The 17783-nt window shown below is 48.8% G+C and overlaps 1 protein-coding gene across 2 annotated transcripts in view; it reads left to right on the plus strand.

Annotated features, from left to right (window-relative positions):
• The window catches only part of Rbfox1 (RNA binding fox-1 homolog 1), a 1689477-nt gene that overhangs the window by 134070 nt on the left and 1537624 nt on the right, over positions 1-17783 (plus strand). The window contains exon 1 of one of the 2 annotated variants that reach the window (XM_026780381.1): positions 4000-4784. The exons of the other annotated variant lie outside the window; for it this stretch is intronic. The gene's annotated coding sequence lies outside the window, so the exon portion shown is untranslated. Of the gene's footprint in view, positions 1-3999; positions 4785-17783 lie in introns of those variants that run through there. 2 annotated transcript variants of the gene reach the window in all.

Raw genomic sequence — 17783 nt, forward strand, 5'->3', positions numbered from 1 at the left:
CACACACACACACAGATGGAGAGACAGAGAGGGAGAGAGAGAGAGAGAGAGAGAGAGAGAGAGAGAGAGAGAGAGAAAAGAGGATTTCTGTGGCTTTGTGGTCAGTCAGTCTAGCCAAACTGGTGAGACCCAGGTTCAGTGGTGAGCCTGGTAAATACATAGCATACTACAGGGCAGAAGGACGCCTCAACAAAATATTTATTGAACTTAACATGCATCTGGCCCTTCACTCTGGGTGATAAGTCCTCGGCATTGTGGGCCCTTCTGTTTCCTGGGGGGAAGCAGCTTTTTTTCAATAGGCTGGTCAAGTTAATGCAGGTGCTGGAGGAGCTTGAAAGGAGATGAAAGGCTTTGCGTGGTGGGGATTCTGAGGGCCAGGCACACTGTGCTGTCCTGACAGATGTTTAGAAGATAAAAAGAGGCAGGAGGAGTCTGCAGGATATTCCGGGCTGGAGGACCAGCCTGTGCAATGAGTCACAGGCCAGCCAGAGAAAAGCATACCTGTGACACTGAGCCAGAGAGAGAAGCAGGGCGCCCAGAGGATGGGGACCCTTGAAGAGGAGTCCATAGACATTATCAGGAAGATGAGGAGGAGGCACAGCCCACTCAAGTTAAAGTGTGAGATGATCAAACTTGCATCCTAGATTAACCTTTGTGAGGCTAAAATTCCTCCCCTCCCTCTCTCTCCTTCACTTTCCTCTCCTTCCCCTCTTTCTCTCCTTACCCATTCCCTCTCCCTATTCTTCTCCCCCCTTTCCCCCTCTTTCCCATCTCCTCCCTGCTCTTCTACTTTCTCTCCCTTCTCTACTCCTACCCCCTTCTTCTTTTCACTTCCTGTCCTACTATTGCTGTTAATTATCTTTGTTCTCAGCTTTGTGAAAGACTCCATTTTAAACTCATACTTCTACTGTACCAAACGGACAGTACTCTCCATGGCCAGTAGGAGGAGCCAGAGTCTCCCTCTTCTTTGTAACCATAGCAGGGGGACTGTTCCCCTAGGTTGTCCTAGGAGCTGTCCAGTCAGCACCTCCCACGACCATTCCGTCTCAACACACATGTGACTAGAACAATTTGTCTGGAATTGGACAGGTCACTGTAGGAAATGCAGCAGCCTGTTCTTTCCAGACAGGGGGAATGATGCAGTGCCATTGGGATGGTGACAATAATTTTATTTTAAATTGCAGTGGCTGTCTTCCCTTCCTTTCCCTTCCTCCCTCCTTCCTGTCTTCCCTCCCTTCCTGCTTTCCTTTCTTCCTTCTTTTCCTTCCTCTCTCCCTCCCTCCTTTCTTTCTTCTTCCCTTCACTCTTTCCTCCCTTTTCCCCCTGTCTCCCTCCCTCCCTCTTTTCCTCATCCCTCCCTCTCTCCCTCCCCCATTCCTCTCTTCCCCCCTCTCCTTTAGACAGTTTCACCATATAAACCTGAATGGCCCAGAACTCTCTGTGAGAGCAGGCTGGACTCCGCCTCTGCCTCTACCCCATGTGAGACACCATGTATTGGTTCTTGTTAAGCTTCCTTCAGCCTGGTAGCAACACAGACATTAGTGGTCACCTCCAGCATTCATGACTGATATATCAAAACCTGTTTCTACTCCCAAATAAATAAACAAATCAGAACAGATTCAAACTCACCTTGATTTTTGGATTTGTAGTTTTTTATTTCATTTATGATTGTAAACTTATGTGTTAGAAATAATAAATTGGCTCAGCCATCAGCCATTTAATAAGCCAACAGTCAGTGTCTCTGCCTTGAGTGCTCAGGTCCACGTCTCCCCCTCAGAACCCCAGTGCGGGAGAACAGAGAAGCACTTCAACAGAACTCCCCATTAGCTGCCATTTATTTCTTCTCCCATTATTGGTAATTTGCCTCTAAGTTGAGAATCCCTCTTTTACAAGGCCTGGCATCTCCTGCTCGGCTGGACAATTACATTGAAATTCTGTGGCTCTCCTGAAGCAAGCAGTTTTTGGGGGAAATGATTATGATGTTGCTAACCTAGATTTATGGCCTCTTTGTGCTTTCTGGGAAGGATAAGAGACAATGAGAAAAGAAAACAGTTGTTTACGTACAAATGTATTATTGTTGGGGAGAGTTTTGAGAAACCCCCCGGTTACACACAATCCAAACTGCAAATGACTGGTGCGGGTGGCAGAGGCAGCTCTGTGAAGTTTGCAAGGGTGCTCTCTCAAATAAGTGTGACTTCTAATTGCATGGTTTTCGTAGATTGATGGTTGTGGGTAGGAGAGCGCTGTTTCCTAGATTGTGAAGGAAACATAGACTACATAATAATGATGAATGATGATAATAATAATATAAAGTAGTGACTAGTAAGTCTGCCACTGATGGGACCCTGGGGACATTCACTTTGGCGACATCCCAGAGGAACACAAGGGGGTGGTGTGGGCCTTGTTGCATACTGTTAACCAGAAACCAGTGGCCTCAGGTCAAGGGCTAGCGATGAGTGATGAGGTCTGAGGTCTGGCCTTCCTGAGGTGCAGCTGCTATCAGCAGTGGGGTGATGCAGTGGCTTTCTGGAAATGAGGTAGACCCGCCCTGGGGATCCAGGATACTGGCAGAGGACTTGGGGTCTCCAGCAAATGTTAAAGCTGGCTCCTTGGAAGACTTTATTGTGTAACATGATCATTTGGAATGTAAATGAGAGAGGGAGAGAGAAGAGGAGAAGGGGAGAAAGAAGGAAGGAAAGAAGGGAGGGAAGGAGGGAGAAAAGACAGATGGGAAAAAGGAAGCAAGGAAGAAAGACAAGAGGAAAGAGAGAGAAGGGAGGAGGGAAGAAGATGAGGGAGGGAAAATGGAAAAGGAAAGGAAAGAGATCAAGAGAGGGGGATGAAGGAAAGAGGGATAACAGGGGAAGGGGAAGAAAGAAAAGAAAGGAAGGAAGGAGAGAAGGGGAAAGGAGGGAGACAGGGAAGGAGAGAAGGGGACAGGAGGGAGACAGGGAAGGAGGGAGAGAGGGGGACAGGAGGGAGACAGGGAGGAAGGGAGAGAAGGGGAAAGGAGGGAGACAGGGAGGGAGGGAGAGAAGGGGAAAGGAGTGAATGAGAAAGAAAGGGGAGGAGGAGGAAAGGGCAGAAGGAAGGAGAACAAGAGAAAGAAAAGGGAAAGCAGAATAGACTTTCGAGCTTTAAGCTCCAATCCCTTAACTTTCCAACCTGTGAAACAGGCAGATTCGGGGTATCAGTTTCATCTGGCTGTTGAGATGACACAGGGCAAAGGTCATAAGCAACACATTGTAGTGTGAGTTGAATAGGAAGGCCTAGGCAGAGCCAGGGGTCTTCCTGTCAAGGAGCTGCTGGGAAGACAGACTCAGTCCCTAACCACAGAAGCACTCTGCCCACTAAGAAGTGCCCACTAAGAAGGGTGTAGGTTAGGTCAGGCCAGGTCTGACTTTCAGAGCTAGAGATCATCTAGATGGGTCTAACTTTTTGTTTCTGCCAGGTTCGAGCACTTGCCAGAAACTTCTTAGAACAGAAGTGGACCAGGGTAAGGGGGCTCCATCCCCTTAACCTTCCCTAAGATTCTTTTTCCTACATAGACTGGGAGGGACTCAGGAGGGGCGGCGGAAACGAGCAGAGATGGGAGAGGTGCCCAGGTTGGGGTGCTGAATGAGCAAATCCACTTTGGGAAGAGGCAAGCAGGGGCATTACCCTGAAGACCTCTCGAAGGCAACTTTCATCTCTTGTGCGCTTTATGAAGAAGAGCCTGGGGGCTCTGAATCCCTTGCCCAGAGTGGCTGCTGGAATTCAAGGCTGCACGCGTGACCGTGACCGCGGCGGCGCCGGGGAGGGAAGGGGGAGGGGGCGCTCCCTGGTGCTCGGGATTATTTTTGGCTCGCCAGCCCGGCTGCTCGCTGCCTGTCGCGCGCGCGCGCGCGAGAACACACACACACACACACACACACACACACACACACACACACACACACACACGCACACATTATCTCGCGCTCTCCCTCATTCTCCTTTGTTTATTTTCTAATCTGGATTTTGTTGGTTGTGCTCTTCTTCGCTTCCTCTGACCCCGCTTGCTAGAACTCCCGCGGGCCACCGGTGCATGCCTGCTGCTCCCCAAATCAGCGTCACCCGGTCCCCTCCTCCCGGCCTCCTGGAGCGCGGGGTTTGAAGGTCACCTCCTTTCTAGTTCCCCCAGCAAGCCCAGCCGCCGCCACCTTCCTCCATCTGGAGCCCAGAAGTGTCAGTCGCTGCCGCTGCTACCACAGATAGGGGTCCGTGTGGGGTAGAGGGGAGGGGAGCCCGAACTCAGAGCCGTGGGGGAATTCCTCTCTCTTCGCATCGCGCCAGACCCAGCTGCACCCGCTGAAGAGTGGGGGCGCTGTGCCAGCTTCAGGACCCACGCGTGCGCCTCGCGGACCCGAGAAGCCACCAGCGAGTCGCGCAGCTTGCATCTGGAGGGGACAGCCGCGCGCCCCGCCCCGGCGTCCGGAGCCGACAACTCTGAGCGTCCTCCCTGCTCAGGGCAGATCTGAGAGGACCGTGCGCATCTCCAGATCCCGAGAACCCCGCGCTCCAGACCGGGTGGCCTCGGCCATCAGGGCCCCTTAGGGGTGATCCGGACCTTCGCCTCGCCCAGATACAGGGCGCGGCTGACCTGCCCTGAAGTTGCGGCCAGCTTGTGTGAGAGAATCCAGCATCACAGTTCGTTGCCTCTGGTGAATGCTGAACGTGGCTGTGGGGTGCACAGAGCACTGAGGAATCAGGGGGTCCTGAATCCAGGAGGAGGCGACAACTGTCGGGCTCCCGAGGAGTTCTAGGTAAGTCCAGGCAGAGTCGCCCACTTCTGCGCTCCCTAATCAGGACCCAACCCAAAGGGTCCCAGGAAAGGAAAATCGAGGTTCCACCAAAGCTGGTCTCCCAGCGCGACTCTGGGTGTGTTGTATCAGAAACTTTCTGCAGGGCAAGAGGAGCGATCTCTTGGCCAGTTCTTGCAGGGGCCCCCGACCTTGAGCCCCCCACCCCGCACATTATCTCTTCTCCCTTTATGTCCTTCTTTGCCCAAGAGCGTTCCTCCCAAGCTCCCAGGATGCCCCATCTGTCCTCCCAGCGCTTCCCAGGGGCAGTATTCTGCCTGTGCACTTTGGGTCAATCTTCTGGGTCGACTACCTGGGGCACTGGGTGCACCTTCTGGTTCTCTGCTGACTCCCAATCTCGCGGCTCTGTTGAAGTCAGAGGGAAGAGGCACTTTGGTGACTGGGAGGCTCTTTGGAAGGGCAAAACCACCGATGAGGAGCGGGGAAGAGCACACTGGGTGAGGGAGGACAGCTGTGTTTATTGCCAGGTCAATGTCCGGCCGCCTTGGACCCCAGAAGAAGAGATCAGCATGGAAACCTTGGAGCTGGGAACTCTGGCCGTGCCCCCTGGTTCCTTGGGTGCCTCGTGGGGGGAGGGAGAACTAAGATCTCAGTGCTGCCTTGTAGAGTAGGCAGGGGGGTCTTCCCAGTCTTGGCCAGTCTCTCAGTACCATGGAGATGAATGCAAAGGCAGAGCTGGCTGAGCTCACCCAGTGGGCCACCTGGCCAAGAAGCTCCTGGAGCCTCCAAGGTCCCAGCTTCAGAAACCAGGTGTCTCACAGCACCCAGAAGATGTCTGCCTGACGGCTGAGGGAGGGGAAGACACCAGTGTGCAGTCCACCCTAGAGCCACTGGTCATCTCCTCTGTCAGAGCCTACACCAGGAGGCTCCTGATGTCCCTGCAAGCTCCAGTCCAGTCCAGGGCGTGCCTGCGTGCCTGCCTGCCCCAGAGTGATGAAGGGGGCTTGGGTCTGGCTTCTACCCAGTTTAGAAGTCTTCATCAGGCAATATGAAACAGTCTCCCAACTAAGGGTTTTCCCATTTGAGCTTGGAAATGGGAGAGGTGTCGTGGATCGCTCTTTATAATTATATTAGTTTTTACTTTGAAATCGCTCGCAAGGAACCGACCTGGCCTTGCCCTGATGAGTTCAGAGAGGACCACCCACTGCAGGTCCTCCTGCACCCCTGTCCTACTTGGTCTACCATCCCCAGGCTCTTTGTCTTTATTATCAAAAGAGGGGGAAAAGGGAGAAAAATGAGATAAAAGAGGCCATGCCTCTTCAATTTTTAAGTGACCACAGAAGCCTGGCTGGAGCCACTAGCAGATTTATTTTGGTCCAAGATTTTTGTTTAGGCTTTTAATTTTTATTCAGAAGTAAGAGCCTGGGCACTCCTCAAGGGCAGAGGTGCGGGAAGCACTGTACAGACCCACACTGAGACTGCAAGCCCAGCTCTGTGTTGATCTCTGGGATAGCTGGTCCACGAGAGCCCCGTGGATCTTCACCAAGTTAGTTTATGTGACGTCTGCTGGGTTGAGATGGAAAGGGAGCCAACAATGTCTGGGGTCTAGAGAGTGGGATGTGGTGGCAGGCCCAGAAGAGCACAGCACTCCTGGCTCTGTTTCCCGACAACTGTGTGACCTTGGGCAAGTTCTTTAACCTCTGGCTGTGTTGATTCGCCTATACAATGGGAGCTTCAGTGGTGGCTCTGTCCTTAGGTGGGAACTGAATAACAACAAGAAATACCTAGACTGGGACCTAGGTGCCTGAATTTTAGACATTTCCCTTTCTTTTTATTTTTTTCAACTAAACTGCTTTCCCTTTCAAGCCTCGTCATGTTCAGTGAGTTCTAGAAGTCCACTAGCTTCTTGTATGTACATCTTCTTCCTTCTAAACATACATATGTAACCAACTCAGGCAAATTGCAAGAGGTGTTTCCTGGGAGGGTTGCCCAAGCTCTCCAGGCCTACCCCTGCCCTGACCACTCCTTTCTCTATTCTGATTGGGGCCAGCTCTCTCCTGTTGGTGGTGGCATGGTTGGTGGTTGGTTTTGACCTGTGGCTTCCACAGGTACCTGGACCTAAAGTCAGGTTCTGTGGCACGTATGCCTTTGTCTCATCAGATAGAAGACTGTCATCGTCTCTGCCTCCTGGGATGGAAGCCCTGTGTTTTTGTAAAACCTCTTTAATTGGAAACTCACCTCTCTGGTACAGGGAATATTTTGAAAAGCCAGGAATTAAAGAATGTTAGAGGTGGCTTTCTGTAGCACGTATCTTCTGACTCACGCCCTGGAATACAGGGTTGTGTAGTATTATCTAATTGCAACAACACAATTATGGCCATCCCTCATCCTCCAAAAGGAGGAATGTAGGAGAAGGTACCCTAAGCAACCAAAGTGTTCAGATTGAAGTATCTTACTTTATTGTAGTATGAGCACATAATAGGGTTTACAGGTTTTTTTTTTTTCCTTACCACCCCTTGTTTGGGAATGGAACCCAGGCTTTCAGCATACATGTTATGCAACTGCTGGATCCCTGAGCCATGACCCTAGTCACTCAGTGAAGGCTTCTAGGCAGAGGCCACACCCTAGCCTCTTACTAGAGGATTCTAGAAAGGCCAGACACTGAGACACACCCACAGTCCCTCATTGGTGGATTCCAAACAGGCACTTTAGTACTGAACCATGCTTCCAATCACTCATTGGTGGTCTCTAAGCCAGGCCAATGCTCTACCACAGAGCTGTAGACCTGTGTCTGGAGCCCCTCTTTCATAGAATTTTCAGAGCACTGCACACACTGCCAACTGCAAGATGCCCGTTCCCAGTATATTTCACCTCAAGACAAACATGGCTAACAAGAGGCATTAGGAACACACACCCTACGTGAGCCACCAGGTCTGTCTCCATGTCACATTCAGCAAGTCTGACCAGATCCCAGAATGACTTCAGAATCCATCTGTCTGGAGATGCCTTATATGGAGCAGGGAGCAGGAAGCAGGAAGATGCCTGTTGAGGTCTGGGGACAGTGATTCATCAACCAACAATTTGAGTGATGTCTTGGTAAAGCATGATCTATTTCCTTTGCTCATCCTGTCTTTACCAATCACTCTGTACCTCCAGAGTTTTCTACCCTAGACCAAGCTTTGAGGACAGTGTGCCCCTGACACTCATGTGTCCTATCCAGCTTGGTGATAGTCCCACATAGTGTGTGTGAGTGCTCATGAGCATGCACACTCTCGCGTGTTTGTGTCTGTGTGTATGCATATGTGTCTGTGCGTGTGTGTGCATGAGCATGTGTGCACATGTGAGAGCAGTCTGTGTGTGTGCATGTGTGTCGTGTTTGTCTTGTGTGAACATGCGTGTGTGTGCACATGTGCGAGCATGTGTGCGTGTGTGTCATGTGTGTCTCTTTGTGTGTGCACACACGTGTATGCACATGTGTGAGCATGTATGTGTGTGTCATGTGTGTCTCTTTGTGTGTGTATGCACATGTGTGAGCGTGTGTGTGTGCATCATGTGTCTCTTTGTGTGTGTACGTGTGTGTATGCACGTGCATGCACATGTGTGAGCATGTGTGTGTACGTCATGTATGTCTCTTTGTGTGTGTGCACATGTGTGAGCATGTGTGTGTGTGTGCGTCATGTGTGTCTCTTTGTGTGTGTGCGTGTGTGTGTATTTTTTCCTCTAAGGTCTGATCACATGCTGTCTCTACTTTTTCACTGATGTCTCCTTTTCAGTTTTTTAAATAGGCTCAGGCCATTAGGTGTTTTTTTTTACTAATTTGATGAACTTAATCACCCAAATTTCTATGAATTTGGTCATATTGAAAGTACTGAGTTCAGCATGGTGGAGGACAGCTACAGTCGGCACTGCAAATGCTGAGAAGGGCTGGGATTTTGAGTCAGCCTGGGCTACATAGTGAACATGGAAGGTCTTTCCATTTTTGATTGCTCTCTTCCATTTCTTTATTTAGGGTTTTCATTTGCCTTTTAATTAAAAATAGATTTGTCTTCATATAGCATATTCTGACTAGTTTCTGTCCCCTGATTCCTTCCAGATTTCCCTCACATATCCAAATCTCTCTCTCTCTCTCTCTCTCTCTCTCTCTCTCTCTCTCTCTCTCTCTCTCTGTCTCATTAGAATACAGGTATCTTAAAAAATAATAAGAGAAAATAAAAGCAAACAAATACATCGTGTTTTTATTAAAATCCTTTCTGATCTTTAGTTTTGCACCTCAAAACATGGGTCTGGACTTATGTCCAAAACATTGCCCTTAAGTCTGGCATTTCTCCTTTCCAAAACTCCACCATTTTGCTTACACCCTTTAAGCTCTTGGGTTCAGGAATGAGCACATTCCAAGAGGGAGACTGTATTTGACAGAGAACACACTCTGGGGACACAGCAATTTCCCACTGGCATGAGACTATGAAAATCTGAAAATCTTGCTACAAAGGTCACTGGGTAACTTGTCCTGCCTGTGCCTGACATGGGGATCATGCAACAAGCATGCTCCTAAATTAATACGGACTCAGTGACTCGCTGAGATTCATCCAGGAATTTGCCACAGAGATGTTTACCCTCAAGTATGGAGATGTTTAAAGGAGCCACAATGTTTTCTCCAGTGTCTACCTTCATTATTTAAAATACTGCCCCAAGGTACATACACATGAAAATTTAATTAAAGGATTAATCAGTGATGGATCCTCAGAGCAAGGGGACCCAGTACGGTAAGATGACGTCAGTGCTGAGCACAGACTAGGCTGAAGGGCTGGGTGTTGCACTGATAATGACATATGAGGTCACAGGAAAGACAACTATTTTGTATTTCACATCTGTTGTTGCTCCAGCTGGCTTGTCACCGGTCACTTCACACAAGATGCTGGGGACTGGGGGCTTTCCAACAGCTAGGAGCAGGATCGTAAGCCAGACAATACATAGAAGATGGAGATATCCACTTTTGTCAGGATAATGACAGAGGTTACAAAAGTTACAGTGTAGCAGTGTGATAGGGGCTTGGAGAACAGGTGCCAAGGCCCAGGGGTCTGGTGACAGAATGCCGGGTCTAATGAAGGAACCTGGAGTCTGATGAAGGAACCCAGGGTCTGATGGACAAACATGGGTTCTGAAGGAACGCGGGGTCTGATGAAGGAACGCTGGGTCAGATGGACGAACATGGGTTCTGATGAAGGAAGTGGGTTCTGATGGAGGAACACAGGGCCTGGTGAAGGAACTTGACTCAGTTACTTTTATGCTTCTGTGATAAAACACGATGAGCAGGGAAGTTAAGGGAGAAAGTGTTTATGTGGGCTTATAGTCCCAGAGGAGAGAGAGCCAATATGGCAGGGAAATGTGGTAGCAGGCATCACTCACGGTGGCCGGAGCAGGAAGCTGAGAGCTCAGTTCCTGAACACTAAGAAGCAGACAGAGCATGCTAAAAGTAGGGCGAGGCTTTGGGCTCTTGAAACTCACCCCTCCCACTTGTGACATACTTCCTCCAGTAAGACCACATCTCCTAAGTGGTGCCTCCAACTGGAGACCAAGTGTTCAAATGTCCAGGACAGTGGGGAACATTCTCATTTAAATCACTACACTTATCCAGGCCCTACTGAGGAGTCTACATAACACAGTAGTGGAGTCTCCCAGAAATTTTCATGAGGAGGAAAACCATTACTTATGAATGGATTGGGCAACCTGGGAAACCGCCACAGGATTTGTAGATCCTGTCTGTCTTGGTTTATGCTCTAGGCCTTATCTTATCCTATGGGTATATTTGGTCCCTCCGCGTATTAGCATTTGGAGAGACAAGCCTGCAACATTCAAGAACCTAGAATGTATTATTTCCCCTCCTTTAGCGGTTTTATAGTCTTTCATCAAAGAAGAGAGAAAAGGGCTTAATATTCCCGGGTAGCTTAGCAGTGGAGAACTTGCCTAGCATATGTGAGATACTTGGTTATGACCCCAAATGAAAAAGATAGACAAAGCTATCTATCTATCTATCTATCTATCTATCTATCTATCTATCTATCTATCTATCTATCTATCTATCTATCATCTATCTGTCTGTCTATCTATCTGTCTATCTGTCTATCTATCTATCTATCTATCTATCTATCTATTTATCTATCTCTCCATCTATCCACCTGTCAATCATCTATCATCTGTCTATTGTTCTATGATAACTACCTATCAACCTAACTATATATCTATCATCTATCTACTCATCTGTATATCAACTCTCTAGCCAACCTGTCTGTATGTCTCAGTTTGTAGGAAAAAAGAAGTCCATTTCCCAGTATTGTTTACCATTTGGGAGAGGAAACCCTGGACTTGGAAGTTTGCATTCTACTGCTTAGCTGTTCTTCCTTGAAGTCCTCTCTTAAACCAGGCAATGCCAGTCCACCAAACATACAAGTCCTTTCTTGACATCTCCGCATAAGTTCGCTGAGAATAGTGGTCCATGGTTCTAGGCTCCTCATCCACTGCTTTTGTAGGCTCTTGCAGAGTCCAGCACCCATCTGACTCACTGTTTGGTGTGGGCAGGATGGTGCATGTTCACTGAAACAGGTAGTGGTTCCTCTGGAGAGAGCCCTGAGTGCGGATAACACTGTTCACTGCCCCTAGAAGGTAGAATATACTTTGCTGTGGGGCTTCGACCTGCGAGCAATCTACCTCACCCTCGCTTGACTCCCAACCTATCCACAGCTTTGGGCTCCATGTCTGTCACTACCTATGCAATGAGGGGAACAAAAGGCCCCTGCACCAGATGCTTCCCACACAGTACAGGCCGTGCTGAGCACACTACCTATACCATTGTGCTGCATTTTAGCGGGTTTCTGACCCACAGAGTCGCCTCCACTGCCCAACAATTTGCCTCCCTACTCCTTTTGAAGGCTCTGGCCCCACTCTTCCTGGCTCCCTGCAGGGATTCTTTCTCATTGCAGCCATCCTATGAGCTCCTGAGTGGTAGTCCCTTCTATACTTCCTCTTATCTGTTTGTAAACTCCAGGGGACTCAGCACATACTTGGCCAGACCTTTCTGTGTCCCTGGCATCTTGCAAATTGCCTGGTGCTTCTAGTCCACTTCGAAGTTTAATTCATTCTTCACTTCCCTCCTTACTTCCCTTTCTCCCTTCTTTTCCCCTCCCGTGTGTGTGTGTGTGTGTGTGTGCGCGTGTGTGTGTGTGTGTGCACGCGCGCTTGCACACACGCGTTCATGTGTGTGAATGCTAAAGAATACTCTTCCGTTCCTCAGGTGCCATCCACCACATTTTGTTGCATTGTTTGCTTTTTGAGCCAAGGCCTGTCACTGGAACTTGCAGGTTCTGTTAGACTGGCCAATAAACCCCAGCAATCCTCCTACCTCTGCCTTTCCAGGATTGGGATCAAAGGTATGCTACCATGCATGGCTAATTTTTGCATGGCATTTAAGCCTCAAAATCAAGTCTTAATGCCCCGGAAGCAAGCATTTTACCAATGAACCACCTCCATAGCCCCAAGGTTATTCTTTGAATCCCCAAGATTCATTTTCAAATTCCTATTTTGGAGATTGACAGTGAATTGCAAGTGGGCTTTAAGCAATTTGCTCACAATTACCTGCTGGAGCAACTGGGCTGCACGTTCATGAGTTTGAGGCTTATGGTGATATCCGTTCACAGATTCTTTTGCTGTATTTTAAGACTGAAGTGCCGTAGGAGTTACGTCGTGCAGTGGTTGCGTTGGCTAGTTTTATGTCAACTTGACACAAGCTAGAGTTATCTGAGAGGAGAAGAAAACCTCAACTGAAATAAAAATGCTTCCATAAAATCAGCCTGTAGGGCATTTTCTTAATTAGTGTCTGATGGGGGAGGGCCCAGCCCACTGTGGATAATGCCATCCCTGGGCTGGTGGTCCTGGGTTTTCTATAAGAACGTAGACTGAGCAAGCCACAGAGAGCAAACCAGCAAGCAGTGCCCCTCTATGGCCTCTGCATCCAGTTTCCTGCCTTGTTTGAGTTCCTGACTTTCTTCATGATGAACAGTGATATAGAACGTGCAAGCTGAATTAACCCTTTCTTCCCCAAATTGCTTTGGCAATGGTGTATTGACACAGCAATAGAAACTCTAACCAAGATGATTGGTACCAGAAGAGGGGTAGTGCTGTGACAGCCCTGGCCATGTATAAAGACTCTGGAACTTGAGCTAGAAAAGCCATTGAGTGTTGAGAACTCAGTGAGTTGTCCTGTAGGAGCTTGGAAGATAAGAATGTTGAAAGCAGTGCAGAAGATGGAGGCCTGGCTTGTGAAGTTCCAGAGTGAAGTTTAGACTCTGTCAGGACCATTGATGTCTTGAATTAAGAGTCTGCCATTCTGCTCAGCTGGGGATAAAGAGTCAGCCGTGATTAACAAGAGGCCAGCACCACTGAAGTGAAACTGTTGTGCTATCGGGACAATTGATGCAGTTCAGCTGGAGCTAAGAAATTAGCAGTGGTTAAGAAGAAACCAGCATCTCTGAAGTGAAGCCTTCTGGGAATTGTTTCTTCAGGGCCACCACACAGAAGTGGTATTCTGTTTCACATTCAGAAGTGGTATTCTGAATTGGCCAAGGTTGTACCTTATGCTGGCAGCCAAACTTGGTAATGTAAGTATCACCAAGTCTCACTGGTTTTGAAGGCATGAAAGGGTCATAGTGAGCAGCTCAGCCTTGGCTGGAGACCATGAAGAGAGCCCAAGAGGGGCTATTGCTGCAAGTGCAGCCCAGTTGCAGCGAGGGACCCCAGCAGGTTTGCAGATGTCAGCATCATGGGATGACCACCAAAAAGAGAAGCAGCTGTGGAGCGGAGTCTAGAAGACACGTTGTGTGTGCTGCAGAGGGCAGAGCTGGAGAACTGACCCAAGAATGTCATGGGTGAGCCCAGAAGAGGAGCTCAGAAGATTATGAGTGGACGCCAGGTTTTGGACATTGAGTTATTTATAGTGTTAGAGCTTGGTTTTGCTTTGTTCAGATTGTGACTGGGCCACTGCTCTTCCCTCTTGAAGTAAGGATGTATTTAATTTTGATTTTATAGGAGCCCACGGTTGAGAGACTGAATTTTTAAAGAGATTTCAGGTTTTAAAAGAGACTTTAAATTTTAAAAAAGACTGAATATTAAAGTTTTTGAATTCGTAAAGACCACAGACTTTTTTAAAGTTTGCGAAATGTTTTATATTGTGATATCGATATTAACGTGTTCTCTGGGGATGAACAAGAAAGGGAGGGTTGTGGCTTAACGATGATGTCTTTGTGTGTCAGGCTGACAAGGAGTCAATTAAGTTGGCTAGTTTATGTCAAACTGACACAAGCTAAGATCATCTGAAAGGAGGAAACTTCAATTAAGAAAAAGCCTGCCTAAGATGGGGCTGTAGGCAAGCCTGTAGGGCATTTTCTTAATTAATGATTGATGGGGGAGAGGGCTCAACCCACTGTGGGTGGTACCATCCCTGGGCTGTTGGTCCTTGGTCCTATAATAAAGCAGGCTGAGCAAGCCATAGGTTGCAAGCCAGTAAGCAGCTCCCTCCATGGCCTCTGCATCAGCTCCTGCCTCCAGTTTCCTGCCATGTTTGAGTCCCTGGCCTGACCCAAGGAATTCCTGTTCCTCTGATGATGAATAGTGCTGTGGAAGTGTAAGCCAAATAAACCCTCTCCTTCACAAGTTGTTTTGGTCATTGTATTTCGTTGTAGCAATATAAAACCTAACTAAAAGGGGTCTTGCTGCTTGGTTCTGCTCGCTCTGGAAAGCCAGGCTGAGAGCATCGTCATCACCCGGGGGAAGCACGGCCGTGATCCCATTCACTGCAGCATCCTGCATGGCGTCCATGCTGACTGTGATGTCTAGGGCAGGCTGTCTGTGGCAGTAGCTGGTCATCACATGCTTGAGGCTGGCACTGCTTGGCTGACCACGGACTGTGGCGAGTGCACACAGCTGCCTACTCCGGGTCGTCTCACCACCCACACCAGCTGTGTCTGCGTTTCTTCTGGCTGCTCAAAGAAACACGGGACACATATGCAGGGACTTAGCAGCACTTACCTCTCTTTCTGAGTCTGTCTTGCTCTAAGTTAATGTCTGTGCCTCTTTCCTGTGAATTCCAGAATAGGGGTTGTTGATAAAAAACAAAACAAAACAACTTAATCTCTTAATCTCAGTGGTGGCTGTATCATTATCAGAACCCTAGTAATCCTCTGTTGGTGCTCCTTTCACTCCAGAATGTCAAGGGAGTTGTGTATGTGTGTGCTGTGTACTTAGGTCTATGTGCACACGTGGTGTGTGTGTGTGTGCATGCACGCGTGTGCATGCGAGAAGTGTGCTCGTGTGTGTCTGAGCACTCACATAGAGGCCATAGGAGAATCTTGAATGTTCTACCCTATTAGTCTCTGACATACTTCCTTGAGATAGGGTCTCTCACTGAACTAAAGCTCGGCTGTCAGTCAGGAAGCCCCAGTGACCCTCCTGCCTCTGTCTTCCACAGTGCTGGGATTCTAAGTACGTGTGGTCATTCCTAGCTTCTGACATGGTGTTAGGGATTCCAACTGCCCTCGGGCTTGTACTACAAGCACGCTTACTCCTGAGCCATCTCCTAAGCCCCAAAGGAGCCTTTGACCAGTTCTTTATTACAAATCTCTTTTCATTTTTTCCTTTTGAAACAGGATCTTGCTAGGTAGCATAAGCTACACTCAAACTCATGGCAATATTCTTAATGATTCAACCCTTCAAGTGTTGGAATGAGAGCTGCTCTCCTTGAGGGAGGAGACTGGGCAGGGCAGTGGATCACAGCCCAGAACCATGGCGCTTCCCCTAGTTCCTTACCCCTCCTTTGGTCAGGATGGGCTTCTGAAGGTTGAAGTTCCTACGGGAATCTGATTGCTTCTCTCCACAGCATCTCAGGTCCAGACCCGATGCTTACATTCTTCTTGCTTGTAAAAGTGTTGATGGATTGAGGGTGAAGGGGAAGAGCCCAGCATTGCTGCAGATGCCCAAGGAAGGAGCCGACAGCCTGGATCTCACCAAGGAGCTCTGCCTGCTGAGGATGCTGACAGCAGCCATATGCATGGCTCTGATTGATCAGCAGAGAGAAATGCTCGTTTATTAGACTCGTTATGAAAACGTGACAGCAGGGTGTGGAAGGAGCTGACTCAGCAGTGCCAGCCCTGGCAGAACTGGGTGGGAGGCTGTTCTGCTCTGGGCAGTCCCTTCATGATTCCAGGGCTTTTGCCTGAGTTCTAGGGTATTTCAGAGGCTCCGAGGCATGCTTGGCTCACCGCAACTGTGGCTTTACACTTTGAGGTCATCAGGAACCGGGCCTGGCTCAGGCTGCTGTGGGTGCGAAGGCTGACCACCAAGGGAAAGGGGCTCACAGCCCTTCCCGGAGGGATGGTAAACATGGTGCACAGGCCGTGCTGATTTCATGACATTCCTGGCATCTCTTGTGGAGAACATGTGCCCAGTGAGGTCTGCCTGGCGGAGCACAGCTGTAATCCCAGAGCTCAGGCAGCTGAGACAGGAGGGCAGTGGAGGACTGAGCCCGAGGCCAGACTGGCCTGAGCTACATAGTGAGTTCCATGCTAGCCTGAGTCACATGGTAAGACTCTCAGGAAACCAAACCCCAAACCATGAGACTCTGCCGGAGGGTTTGGGCTTCTACAGAAGTTCAGGGACACTAGGCAGATTGGAGTGGAAGACCAAAGCCCTTGCTTTCAAAGGTGTTGGCACATTGACCTGGGCTAATGGAGTTATTTTGGACTTGGAAAAGCTTCAAGAGAGCAGAAAGAGTGACTAGGAACAGAGATGGGGGAGGATAAAGGCTTTGGAGCCAAGCAGACCCAACAGAGAGTGCAGATTCTGCCACTCCGCGGCTGTGTGACCTTGTGAAAGTTACAGTAACTCTCTGAGCCTTCCTTTTGCTTTCTTTTATAGATGGATGAATTTGCCTACCACTCCAAAAGCAGATGCCCTCAGAGTGTTCCCAGACAGTGAGGGAGGCCAGGCAGCTGCTAGATTGGCTTCTGGTCCATGTCTCTCTTTTGTGGCACTCCGGGGGCAGTTAGCATATCTGTAGTCGTTTGATGGAGTGACCACCCTTCATTTCCCATCTGAAGCATGTAAGTCTGTGTGAACTTGTACTCACCTCCTGGAGCATAATGAGAAACATGTGCTTTGCATGGTAAAGTTGTTAGTCATGATGAGGACTATGGAAGAAAGGCATGCCACCCTAAAGGTTTCAAAGGTAGATATCACATATGTCCACGGTCAGAGCCCAGGTCATTCAGTCACCTGTGGGAAGTGCTAGAGCCAAATGTCACACCCAGAGGAAGCTAAGACAGAATGTTATTGGAGAGAAATCGGGACTCGAGGGAGAATTAGGTTCCTAGGGATGCGTGCTTCCTACTCTTATGTGCTGCGGCGATACTTCTGAGGCCATTGTTGCCTGAGCCCTCCTCTCAAGAGCAGGAAGATTTTCTTTTAAATAAAATTCTTGATAGTGTTTGTATCAGATACTCTGAATGTAAGAGCTACCGTGTTCTCTTCTCACAAAGCCTGCCAGGAAGCTCCTGCTAAACTACAGTCCCGTCTCTACATTGCATAGGGTCCAGTGGCACAGGTTTTATGTGTCCATCTCAATGCCAGCTCCATTTGGCCTCCTTTCCCTTATTTTAGTTTAGTTCTCACGCTTTATTGAAATTCGTTTTACTGTATTTCCTTTTTTAAAAAAAATCTCTGTAAGGTGGGGAGATGGTTCAGTCAAGGACCCAAGTTCAAATACATAGCATCCACAAAAACAAAACCTGGCACAATGGTGCATATATGTAACCCCAACAACGGGGAGGCAGAAGCAGGAGGATGCCTAGGGTGCATCAACCAGCAGGTTTAGCCTAATTACCAAGCTCCTGGTTTAGTGACAGACCCTATCTCAAAAGTAAGGTGGAGACGCATCAAGGGGGGCACCCACCATCACTC

The sequence above is a fragment of the Microtus ochrogaster genome, chromosome 7 (assembly GCF_000317375.1).
Source record: "Microtus ochrogaster isolate Prairie Vole_2 chromosome 7, MicOch1.0, whole genome shotgun sequence".
Lineage (NCBI taxonomy): Eukaryota > Metazoa > Chordata > Mammalia > Rodentia > Cricetidae > Microtus > Microtus ochrogaster.